This window comes from Stegodyphus dumicola, chromosome 10, assembly GCF_044657685.1.
Source record: "Stegodyphus dumicola isolate Sdum_Otavi_A_Nest chromosome 10, ASM4465768v1".
Classification (NCBI taxonomy): Eukaryota; Metazoa; Arthropoda; class Arachnida; order Araneae; family Eresidae; genus Stegodyphus; species Stegodyphus dumicola.
Window position 1 is genome coordinate 88200061 of NC_140777.1, and position 12658 is coordinate 88212718.

Sequence of the window (12658 nt, forward strand, 5' to 3'; positions counted from 1 at the left end):
ATTACTGTATCGAAGTTATCCACACAACAACTGATATTTCACTGAATAATTTTCAAATAATGTCTTTGAATCTAATAAAATCAAATGATTATTACAATGTCACGTGTTTATTGTAATTTGGGCCACATTAAACAAAATAAAAATATGCATTTGTCTATTTTTAAGGGTAAAAAATGGCCTTGACAATTTCGGATAGTTTGTAAGATAGTTTCAAACCTTCTTAAAGCCCAAAAAATCTCGGCTATTAGTCTGGAAACAGGATTTGGCGACGTATCTCTTTAAATGCCTGAATAACTTTTCAAATTGCTGCCACAAAATATTATCACCCTGTCTAATTGTTAAAGAAATTAAATAATGAAGAATCTGCCTGAATATATGCACGTATCTCGCACTTTGAAAAAAAAATGCAAACATGGGCAGCTGGAAGCCTGAATTTTGAATTTTATATTTCCTGTTTTGTAAAACTTTAATGAAGTTTTAAAAACTCAGAGATCTGAAAGCGAGCGGTGGCAACACTGTACGGATTAAACAATTTTTATCTCCAGTGCGCAAGATTGTATATCGAAAATTCTAAAGATATGCTATTTTTAAACAGTTTGTGATTTTGCTATTTAACTGAATTTTATGTGTTTTAAGTGCGAAGAACGTGATATTTAATTAATAAAGGTAACACACAAAACGTTAATAATAAAAATACAAATATAAAGTTCTGTAAGCCATCTTGCTAAAAAAAAACTGTATATTGATATGATAAACTAAGAAAAGACTGAAAAAAGTAGAAAAACGTATGCCAACATTTAACAACTCATTCAGAATTCTAAATACATGCTGCTTTAAATTTTTTTAAACTTTGCTGTTGAACCGTATACGGCGTAAGTGCGAAGAAAATGATGCTTAATAATAAAGCTAAAAAGACAATAAGAAATGAATTAGCAGAAGTGATTGCAACAGCAGACTAGTAGAATGCGAGCTCAGCGAAATCGTAGAAAACCTTAACAAATCCTTTTGGGCTACCGTTAGAATACTTCAATTTTGTTTGTTTATTTTTTAATACATTATACCTGAAACTCAACTGAAATTCAAAATTCTATTAAACATATTTATAAAGTACAGCATATTATAACATGAAATTTACAGTAGAGAAAATGATATCAAAATACAATGAATGTTTTCCAGAAATAAAGACAAATAACTTTAAAATCTTGACTTTTAATATAAAATTTCTCAGTTTAATAGCATTCATATTCAAACTAGCAAAATTAGCAATATCTTTATTCTATGTATATTCAAAAATAAGAAAATATGCCTGGAGAAAATTTCGGAAGCATCGTGTAATTATTGTTGAAACGAAATAGTTAACAGCAACTAGATTTTCATTTTAGTTAATTGTATAATTTATTACCTAAAACCAAATTTCAGCTTAACATACCTTAATGTATTATTGTATGCCTTATAAAAAATTATACCCCATTTTGATTTACCTTCCTGTCTTGAAATACGTCAGATTTTCAACAGATGTGAAAATTCCAAACCGGATATTATTGGCCAGTTGTTTAATCGTGATACCCCCTATATGCCTATGCGCCTTCGTTGGCAAGAGCCTTGAGGACCCTATAGGTGACAGCCCGACTTTAGCTCAGTTCCTCCCCCAATTTTGAAAGAGCACCTCAGGGGGACGGGTCCGAGGGTCTCTCATCTCCTTTTACCACTAACCTCTTGAGAAGACTTTCGGTTCGTTCGATGCGTATTTTAAGGGCAGACATGCCACACAGACTCTATACATTTATAAACATCCACGCCTTCTCTGGGATTCGAACTCGGCCCTTCGTTAATGCAGTCAAAGTCTCTAACAACTATCCAGGTTGCGCGGCCTCTTTAAAGGTGTCTTTAAACGCACCAACAGCTTTTCTGTAAGAATGCTTTGCGAAGTAATGTTCAATCATAAAAATTTGTTCTGCTCATCTCCATCCTGCTCCAAACAGACGATTTTTAAAACTAATAGCATAACCCGAAACCCAAATTTTAATTGTAAATAGTATAGGAGGGCCATTCATTTAAAAAAATTTTCCATAAATATTCCATCTATATTTTCAAAAATTTTGAAAGCTTAATATGCGGTATTTTTGGATCCCTCTGTATGTGTATATCTATACAGACGAAGAAGACTTCAAGCTTAAAAATGCGTACGTGTGTGTGTGTGATTATGGCAAAGCCTCGAGGGCTATCTGCCTAAGAGGAGGGATGCCTTCGTGGAGGACTTCCTAAGGCAAACTGGCTCGTATACACGTTACACATGGGGAAAACCACGAAAACGCCCATGAAGCCAGGCCGTTCACGGGATTCGAACCTCGGACCGAACTACCAGTGTTCAGCGACTTTACCGCTCGGTCGCTGGTGGGCCATCCTAAAAATGCGATAAGACATTAAAAATACCTCTAAAGATAAGGCTCTTTTTTATTTTTTTATTTTTTTTTTTTTTCAAGTATTAGTATTCAAGTATTTTCAAGTTCTAGGTATTAAAACATGCATACTTTTTGATAGACTTATGAATGATCTGATACCACTTTTTTAATATTTGAAATAAGTTGTGCAATCGGAGATTTTCTTAAAATTAGCACAATTAAAATAACAGTAAACATTGAATCACTCAAATTTCATTAAGGAAATTTAAATCTTAAAAGAAGAATAAAAATATACTTACCGTGCTTCAAATGTTGCTGCAACCAAAGACGAAACTTCTGCAAGCATATTTGGCTATCTTCTTCCTCTACAGTCCACTTCAAAGCATAGAATATTTTGCATAAAAGCTCGAGACGAGATGTTTGAAGATGCTTTCTTTAATTAGGGAATTCTTATGACGTTGAAAATAATGCTGCCATGAAATTTTAAAACACTAAATTCTTTCCAGTACTTGCCTTTGTTTTAGATGAAAAAATTATTCGAAGGAAAAAATAGAAGTTTTGCACTGTATACCTTGAATTGCAGGAAACTTACTGAGCTTGAGTTCAAAGGCGCATAACTGTTTGGAGATTTGCAGAATTCACACTTTTATCAATGATCAACAGCTGGTTTATTGTAAAGAATTTCTTTCTTCAGTTTGTGCTGATCTTGTTTCTTGCAAAAGATAATTCTGGAACGTTTATTCCTGTACATCATTTTACTCTGTCACAATTATTGTCTTTCAGCGACACCTTTCACATTTATCTGTAATCATGAATGTATGACTGTATGTAACTTTCAAATGAATGTCCAAATGTTTTAATTTCTGTGGTAACTCGAGTTTCTGTTTTGTTAAAAATATAGAATAAATTAAGATATAATGAAAGATTTAATGGTATAATAGCATTTTCTGATATCATTTTTAAATTATAGGAAAATGCTTAATTTTTTTTAATTACAGGAATTTCTGTAACAGGAAAAACGTACGAATATGTAAAGAGTAAAGACATTTCAGACTATGTAAAATAGTTAAATATTTAAACCCAGTTAAGTAGATTGAAATATTACTCTCAGGACAGTCAAGGGGTTATAAATAAATATGTAAATAAAAATATCACAAATTAATGTTAAAAGCTATGTTAAAAATATGCTCAGTCAATTTTAAATTTAAATGATTTTTTTTTTAAGTAGGACAATTATAAAGTAAGTGTTGATGATGATGATGATGATGATGATGATATACGATAGGTATTTCTTAGAAAAAGCAATCTTGAAGTTTGAATATTATGTATATGTTGTTATTAATGTTATGAATAGTTAAAATCTTTTTTTTTTTTTATTACGAATACCAAGAGTTGATATTTATTTGCAGCAGTAATTTCCAAATATCCTTCTACTCTTTTCTCCATTCATGACATTTCTGAAATAACTATGACAACATTCAAAATCTTGTTCTGCATCTAGTTTCCTTTAACCATAGCGTCTGTCATATTTTTACACTGTCGTTGTCATTTCCTAAATTTAATCCAAGTGATTTCTAAATATTTAACATTGAAATGATATCTCCATGCCTAATGTTACTTACAAATTTGAAGATGATAACTACCATGGCAAAAGGAATGTTACAAAACAATTCTATTTCCTGTTTCAAGTAGTTTGTAAGTTTTTCAAAACTTAAATAATTGTTGATTTAGTCACTCTGTAAGGTGTATGTTAATTTTTTAATTTTAAAACCCTTTCCTTCCAATTCTTGCTTCTCATTTACAACGCCCTACCAAAATGAGTTTTTAGAATCGCATTGAATGCTAATAAGTTAGAAGTAGTATTTAAAGAGGGTTCAACTTATTGATAATCGCCGAATAGTGTAAAATAAGTACCAAGTACGTTAGGTATTTGTGTCTAGCTTTGGATATGTCTGTTTTAGTTAGTATTAGATTAGTCTCTTATTTTCTTATCCTGATTTAAAGGCCCGAGTGGAGGCTTTCCTCTAAGCCCCAGAAGGGGCCATCTGCATTATTTCTTTGAGTGAATAAAAGGGTATTTCAACCTACTCGAGTCGACGTTAGTACTTTAACTCAGGATAAATCGCTACTTAGTTCACTAGATTCCTAGACATTTTATCATAAACAAAACAGCGAGAAACATTACAACTCATACAGTATTTTACTAAAAATAATACTTCTTCATATATTACATACATATTAGGTAACTTCCCATTGAGGTGTTTGAATTATTTTTATGTTCTTAAAAATTTAGATTCTCAGAATTTTTAAAGTTTCAGAACTCTGAAAATCGAAATGCCAAATTTAAATTTACTTCCAAATAAATCATCAGTCATACCCAAGCATTCATTATTGAGCTTTTATTTTTAATTTCCATTTCTTTTATTTATAACTTCTAAAATAATCCTTTCCTTTTCCTTTACTTTATTTCTACATTCAAGTTCATTATATTGGAAGATTTTACCTACATCAGTCTCATTTTGTTGTCATATTTTTAATAAATATTTCATTTCAGACTTTACATTTATTTACAACTGGGCCCCTTAAGATTCATTTCTGCCTCTTTATTATTAATTATATCATTATCCTTCACTTCCACATCTTTATTAATTTACGTCATGTCCTGATTATTAGTTAGTATGGATTTTCCTTCATTTTTTTTATTCTACATTTCTAACCACTCTCAATTCATCTCAATTATAGAAGATTGGTTTGTTTACATGTTATAATTTACGTTTTAATGACTTGGTAATTAGTCATTTTTGTTTTTTCTTGCAAATTTGCAAAATGCAGGAAGAAATAAGTTTAGTAATTTACCTGATTAATTTGCAAATGTTACGAATTTTGTACTGTAATATGGATTGTGTACTAACATTGTATTTCCAAGTACTCATATTTTTTTCCCTCGCAGTAGCTTTTCCCTTTAAATGTTTTTGTACAATAAAATTTCTCACATGTTTTCCTCTTAAGATGTTCCGACATCAATTTCATTATTAAAATGGTTTTTTACAATACAATTTCCCACATGTTTTATGTTTAAAATACCTAGGGCAGCAGCTTTTGGACAGATACTAAAATGTAAAGTTCGTTAAAGTATTTTTCTGAATAAAATTACGTAACTATGATGTTGGAATTTTTCTATTAACGTTTTAAAATGAGTAACATGTATATGTTTCATCCCATACTCGTCATCTCATTAATTCTATCATAATGATAAAAGAATTAGGTTTATCCCGATTTTAAAATATGAACCCTGACTTACAGGAAATGATGTCATATCTATTAACTTCCTTTTCATTTGATAAAGTATGCATCTTTTGGGGAAAAATCCTGTGGATCGTCTGTAATCTTGTGCACCTTTTGTGAATTGGTCCAGATTCTCAAAAAAAAAAAAAAAAAAAAAAAGGGGGGGAGAAATTAATTTTAAAATAAACTTGCAACTGAGATCATTTCGTATCACTTCACATCTAGCATTAACAAAATTAATTAGCTTTAAAAGGATTATTACTCCTTAGGCTCAAAATTAAAGTTCGAAAATGTATTGCTGCCGATAAGCTTAAAATGAAGGTTGTAAAAGCGATCAATAGAAACACTCCTTATTAAGCAAAAGAAATGATATTTTATTTTTATTGGTATTTGTTGCCTTTATTGGGAATTATCTTTGAGCATTGCCTGGCTTAAACTATAAGTTAATGTTTTTGTTGTTTAATGGCTTATCAGATTTTTAATTACAGCACAAAATAGCCTCAGGTTTCGATTGGTACTTTGAGGTAAACCAAATTCTTTTAGTTATTAATTTTATGAAAAAAACTGTAATTATCATGAATACGTCGTTAAATACTGTTGCGAAATGCCCATCTACGGTAAGGTAGCTTCCCCGCAAAGCGGGTTTAGGATTGCCAGAGAGTGGCAAGAAAAGGCAGGGTTGTCAGATTTGGTGTAAAATCGCCAATTTGGCGGCATTTGGTGACAACACTGGCAATATGCCATAGACAGAGCGAGAACATTTTAGAACACATTCTTAGCGGTTTTCCGAGAATATTCTCGAAGGTAGGTTAAAGTTATATATATTCTGCCTCTATGCAGAGTAAAAGTATCTTGATTAGTATAGAGTACGTTGAGTGAGTTTAGTAGTAGTGTCTTGAGTTCAGAGAATAGCTCTTGAGCGATCGGCCGAATCGGGAGCTATACTTTAGTGCTCTGTCGTAAAGCTGTCTTCGCAGTTATAGCCTGAAGGCTGTGTTGCTGATAGCTTCAGCGCGTTTGTCATACTTTTCGATGACTGTTACGCGTCTTTGGAACTGTTCTGTGTAATACTGAAGAATCTTCATCAAGTGTTCTCATCAGTCACTCCAAATTCAAAATTTGTGAAGTTGTAAGTGATCTTCGTAAATATTAGAATATTCTCGAATGTTTATTTGGACACCTTCTAAGATGAACTACACATAAGGGCTTCCTTGAAATAAAAGTGGTGTTTAATATTACTTCTGCCGAAACTGGGTTAGATATATTGCAGCTTTATCTTTCTCTTAAATCAATGACAAAAGCAGATCTATTCGTATAACTTTCACCAGGATAAAAACGTGTTACATTACATTACATTAGTGCAGAATTTGTTAAGCTGATTTCATGAATCACTTTCGATTAGAATTTGAATTATTATGACTTCAGATTTTTTTTAAAAAAAGATATGTTCTAAAATTTGCTTTTTGGGAAATAGATCGTTTACTAAAGATTTCCTACCATTGTTATATGTTAAGTCTCTGAAAATTTTTATAATAATAAATTAGACGTATGTCCTATTATAGGTCGAAGTACTACACTAATATCTAAAATAAAGAACTAAAACTTGTAATCTTTTATTTTTGATATTCTTGTTATATAACCCCAAGAACTGCTTTAAAACTCTTAAGAGTACTTACTTCTCTCCATCCTAGCCATAGGCATAATAAACTTGTGTTTGGTTTCTTGAAGGTCCTACATCAAAAAGCCCGAACTTGCAGATGGATGGCCATAGCGTGCATTATTTAGTTATAGTGAGTGGAAGCACCTATTGCATTTCAACATAACGCCTAACAAAGACCTGTCTGTCAAAAATATGACAATGATTTGATATAATATGGTGTTAATCTTAGTAAGAGTGATGATGGAACACTTAAAATATTGTGGCATGCATATGGTGGAGGAAACTGAGTCGTATTCAGTGATGGACGTATTCGAAAGATGGCAATCCGCAGGTAAGTGATCGACAAAGAACGATCTGGAAGGCCTTTCACCTAGACTACATGTTAACATTGCCAACCCGTGGGCAAACAGTGAGTGATGACTATTATGGAGAGCCCTGAGAACACACCGTATGGTGTGTGTGGTGGAAAGCATGCGGAGAAAAAGACGATTAAAGAACAATTTTCTTAGATTAGTGATTTTTGCTTTAAGACAATGCCTGGAAGCATATTGCTGTTGCAGCACTAGCAGCTCTGCCTGAAATCGATTGAACAATGTTAAACTTGGACTTGGAATACTTGGACTTGGTGTAGACTTGGAATCATAGGATTCCTTAGCATTAACTGAGTGAAATAAATAACTGAGTGAGAAAATGTTCTTTTAAGATTTGGAGATGAAAAGTGCCCCCAATAGAAGGGCGATAGAATGCATGTCGCAAAACAGTCTGTTTTATGGTTTTGAATGACTCATATTAAGCGGAAAAGAAATATTGCTATTGAGTATGAAAAGCTATTAATGAAAAAAGAGAAAAGTATGGAGTCCGTAGAGTCGTCTTATTCTGATATAAAAAATACATTAAAACATTCTAATCACTATAGAATGAGGTTTAGAAAATCGCAATCGTATAGTGAGGTTTAGTGACAAAAAAAAAAAAAAAAAAAAAAAAATTCCGTCGGTCTGACTTTCTTATGCTGAAAATTGTACTTTTGAGAATATGAAAAATTCTCCAAGAACTTCTCCTGATAACAATTTTATACACTATTAATCTTAAGCGGCTCGAAAAAATTAATATTTATGAGGAGGACTTCCATCTTGGATTAGAAGCGTAAATATTTAATTATATCCTGACGACAAATATAATAATTTCCATAGTTTATACTCAGTTTGTTGGCAACACTGCGGAGTCTTTTACCACTGACTTCATTTACATTCTTAGAATTTATTCACAAATTAAGACTTCAATGGATTCATGTGTATATATGAATGTTTTTACCAAATTTTATACTCATTGAATCCATTTTTAATCACTAATTACCTCTAAACTTAGATTTATTGCTCGTTGAAAGTGAAGCTTTTATAAGGAATGAATGTTAAAATCTGCCAGTTCAATTACTGTCACGGAGCAATCAAAACCAGACGTTGCGTCTTTTTTTGTGAATGTGCAATGGCAACAGTTAGATTTCGCGTATTCATTGAATGTTAATCAGTTCTTTTCCCCCCCTCACAGTACGTGAATGGTTTATTGCAACCATATTATGGAAATAAGACATGTTCTGCATTTTGATATTGATTAAATGAAGAGGGGGGTAGAATCTCGTATTCTTTTTTGTCGTAGTTAATACTTTACACATGTCATTCAATAGCAATATATGTTATAAAATGAGACAGGCTACTGACGCTTTGTCATGTTATTTGACACAAACCGTTTGGAATTCAGTTTCGAACCAACTATTTTTGAAAATTTAAATTGAAGGTGGAATTTGTTTGGTGTTTACCTTAGCGGAAAGTAGAACTAATAAATCTTAAATTTTTCTTTGACAGAGGAAAATAATAATTAATTGCAGTTTATCTTCAAACCATTAATGTAATGTGAGTGTGAAATGTAAACATTAATGTAATGTGAGTGTAAAATGTAACCATTCATGTAATGTGAGTGTAAAATGTAACCATTCATGTAACGTGAGTGTATAATGTAACAATTCATGAAACATAAGTGTATAATGTGACCATTAATCAATATGCTTCGTTTAGGTTCTAAAAATTTACGCTTAAGCATAACATTCTTCATTTTCTTAAGAAAAAATAGCTAATAGTTGTAATTATTTCACAGATAATTATTACAGTTTCTATAGCATTAGGGTTTTTGTAAAAAATACTTTCCCCCCAAAGTTTATTCTAGCTATTTAAAAGTATTAAAGCAATGCTTTGTGCAAGTTAGAAAGGTCCAGGATTTAGCGCTTGAAATCTCATTGCTGAAACTCGTGAGTTTGAAGTTTTTAGAATGCGTTTGAAAATGATGCATGAAAATAGAAAAATAATTTCATGTACCTCAGGTGTCTTCCCCTTTCCGCATACACATGTGAGAACGAGATTTCTGTTTTAATTCTATATTGTAATTTTTCTAAAAAATAACAGATAAATGTCAGATTCTTGCAGAAGTTAGCATACGCATATAGAATTTTGTTTCCGTTTTTTCTATGACTCTAATTTCTTCAAAAGTTCTACATCAGTAAGCTTTGACATTCAACGTATCTGATCAGTATTTTTGATGTTTTATATTTAGGCAAATTATCTTCGAAGAAAGATCAGAATTTTTTTGCAATGTACAAAGTAACTCAGAATAAAGTCGCCAGACATACGATGTAAAGTAAAAGGGGCCTATGAACATGTAACAAAGAAGATGCTGTTTACCATTGACCGGGCATTGAACGTCAGTAATTAGAGGATACAGAGACTAGCTGCCTCCGCGTCCGTTTTATTACTGAATATCCTATCAGGAGATCCGGCATTATTTAAATACCCGGATGCTCTTATCAGGAATCCTTGCACCATACTGAAAACATTATGCTACGGATCCACAACATTCCTCTCTGAGCAACCTGCTAGCTTCCTCCTCAATGTTCAATGATGTTAAACGTCTCATAACTCATGTATGAGTTATGAGTATTCCACTCATATACTCAGAAGACATTTTTGCCCATAGACTACCAAACCACTACTATCGCAATTGCGACTTTATTCTGGGACACCATGTATAGAATATAATTTCCTCTCATGTTGCACTAATTTTTTTTTCTTTTGCTTTTGATATGATGCATGCACAGTGGTGGCCAAAATTGTGGACACTTTTGGAAATATTTATGTTTTTGAACTTTACGTTGTTTCATAAAATGCAAACTTGTATATATCATTTTTAAAGAGAATTTATTACTGAATACAATACAAAACACAAAATTCAATTATTTGCAATACAAAAAAAATTAAACGATAATAGTTATCGATATACATTAGATAGTGATGATTCCAGTGAGTTATCAGTACTTAGTAGGGTACCCTTTATTTTTGATTACAGCTTCACATCAACGTTTCATTGAGCTGACAAGAGTTTTAAGCTCTTCTTTCGTTATTACATGATGCCAGGAAACAATTATAGCCTCAATTAGTTCCCTTTTATTTTATTAGCTTCTCATTCGGAGTTTTCAAACAGTGCCACAAATTTTCGATAGGATTGAGGTCAGCACTGTTTCCTGGCCATGACAAGAATTTAATGCTCTTTGTACAAAACCGCTCTTTCGATATTTTGGCCGGGTGGCAAGGAGCAGAATCCTGCTGAAAAATAAACGAAGCATTGTTGGGAAAGAGATCTCTGATGGAAGGTAGAAGTTTTGGTTCTAGAATAGTGTCAATGTATTTTCTGGCATTCAGTGTCCCATCGATGACATGAAGGCGACCAATACCATCTGCTGACATGCATGACCAAATCATAAAACTAGCTGGGTTCTTCACAGTTGCTTGAATGCACTCAGGATGTAGCTCTTCTCCTATTCTACGTCTTACATATTTTCGCCTATCATTACCGAATAACGATATCTTAGTTTCATCACTCCATATAACTTGTGACCACTGATCGTCTGTCCAATTAATGTGTTCCTTTGCCCACTGTAGTCCTTTTTTTCGTTGCTGAAAATTAAGATAAGGCTTTTTTCGTGGAATTCTACCTCTCAGTCCAACATCTGTTAATCTCTCCCGATTGTTCTTAAACTGACAGAAACACCAGCATCATTCAGATCATTTCTGATGGCCGCTGATGACATTTTTCTATATTGGAGACATAGTCTTTTTATTCTTCTGTCATCAATAGATGTGGTGCATCTTTTTCGGCCTTTTCCTTCTTTGTTTTTTGTTGAATTTGTCTCCTGATATCGTAAACAAAACTTTCGGACTCCAGATGTAGTCACTGAACCACCCACCTGTCTTGCAATTTCAGCATAGGAAAGACCCCTTTCTCGTAACACAATAATATTACATCTCTTTCTAGGTGTCCAATCTACTCTTTTATCTGATGTCATTGCTTCTTGACTAAATATTAAAAATTTTTACAAAAATTCTTACTTGTAATTGCGAATATAAGAAACAGGTCCTCCTTCTGCAGAACAAAGGAAAATAATGAATTCTTTCAAGTGTAAACATGATGTCAGCTTCTATTGGCAGTTACTAACATTTGATTTGTTCTCAGAACAAGAACAGTGATTGGCCAGGAGAGCTAGACATTACGAACCACTTCATAACTGTGTTTTTTATTTATATTAAAGTACATATAACTTTTTTGTGTTGCAAATAGTTGAATTTTGTGTTTTGTATTGAATTCAGTAATAAATTCTCTTTAAAATGATATATACAAGTTTGCATTTTGCGAAACGTCACATTTTCTATAAGCATACAAAGTTCAAAAACACAAAAATTTCCAAATGTGTCCACAATTTTGGCTACCACTGTAGTTATAAGGGTGAAGTGTGGAAAAGTATATTTTCTATTAAATATGAATTATGTAACGTATACAATATTACTGTTCATTTTAATATGGAGATGAAAAATACTGACTTCAGATACTGTGTTAAGTTTCAGGGTGTGCTTAAAATACTTTAAGGAAACCATAATTAAAAATAAAATCAAATAATAAGTTAATTTTGCCCAGTTTTGATACAGAAAATCCATATTTATATAGGATTTAATACTTGTAAAATTTTCCTTTCAACAAAAGCATAGATAAAAACTCATTTTTTTTTCTAGCAACAGTTATCACAAGTATCTTTTAAGAATATATTTTAACACCTTTTTCTTCGTCATGGCTCTCTAAAGCTCTGGAAAACATTTTTACATCGTTTTAAAATAAAAGCTGCTGTCTTAATTATAACATCGAAAGCAATTAATAAATTCGTAATTTATAATTAGGAAATTTTACGTTAACAGAGATCGAGGTAATAAAGCCACTA

The 12658-nt window shown here is 32.1% G+C and overlaps 1 long non-coding RNA gene across 6 annotated transcripts in view; it reads right to left on the minus strand.

Moving 5' to 3' along the window:
- The window catches only part of LOC118194396 (uncharacterized), a 1067480-nt gene that overhangs the window by 85639 nt on the left and 969183 nt on the right, over positions 1–12658 (minus strand). For 3 of the 6 annotated variants that reach the window (XR_015043456.1, XR_015043455.1, XR_015043457.1), the window contains one exon: positions 2702–3204. The exons of 2 other annotated variants lie outside the window; for them this stretch is intronic. This is a non-coding gene — a long non-coding RNA (uncharacterized LOC118194396). Of the gene's footprint in view, positions 1–2701; positions 3417–12658 lie in introns of those variants that run through there. One more of the 6 variants, XR_004759084.2, reaches the window with a different exon arrangement.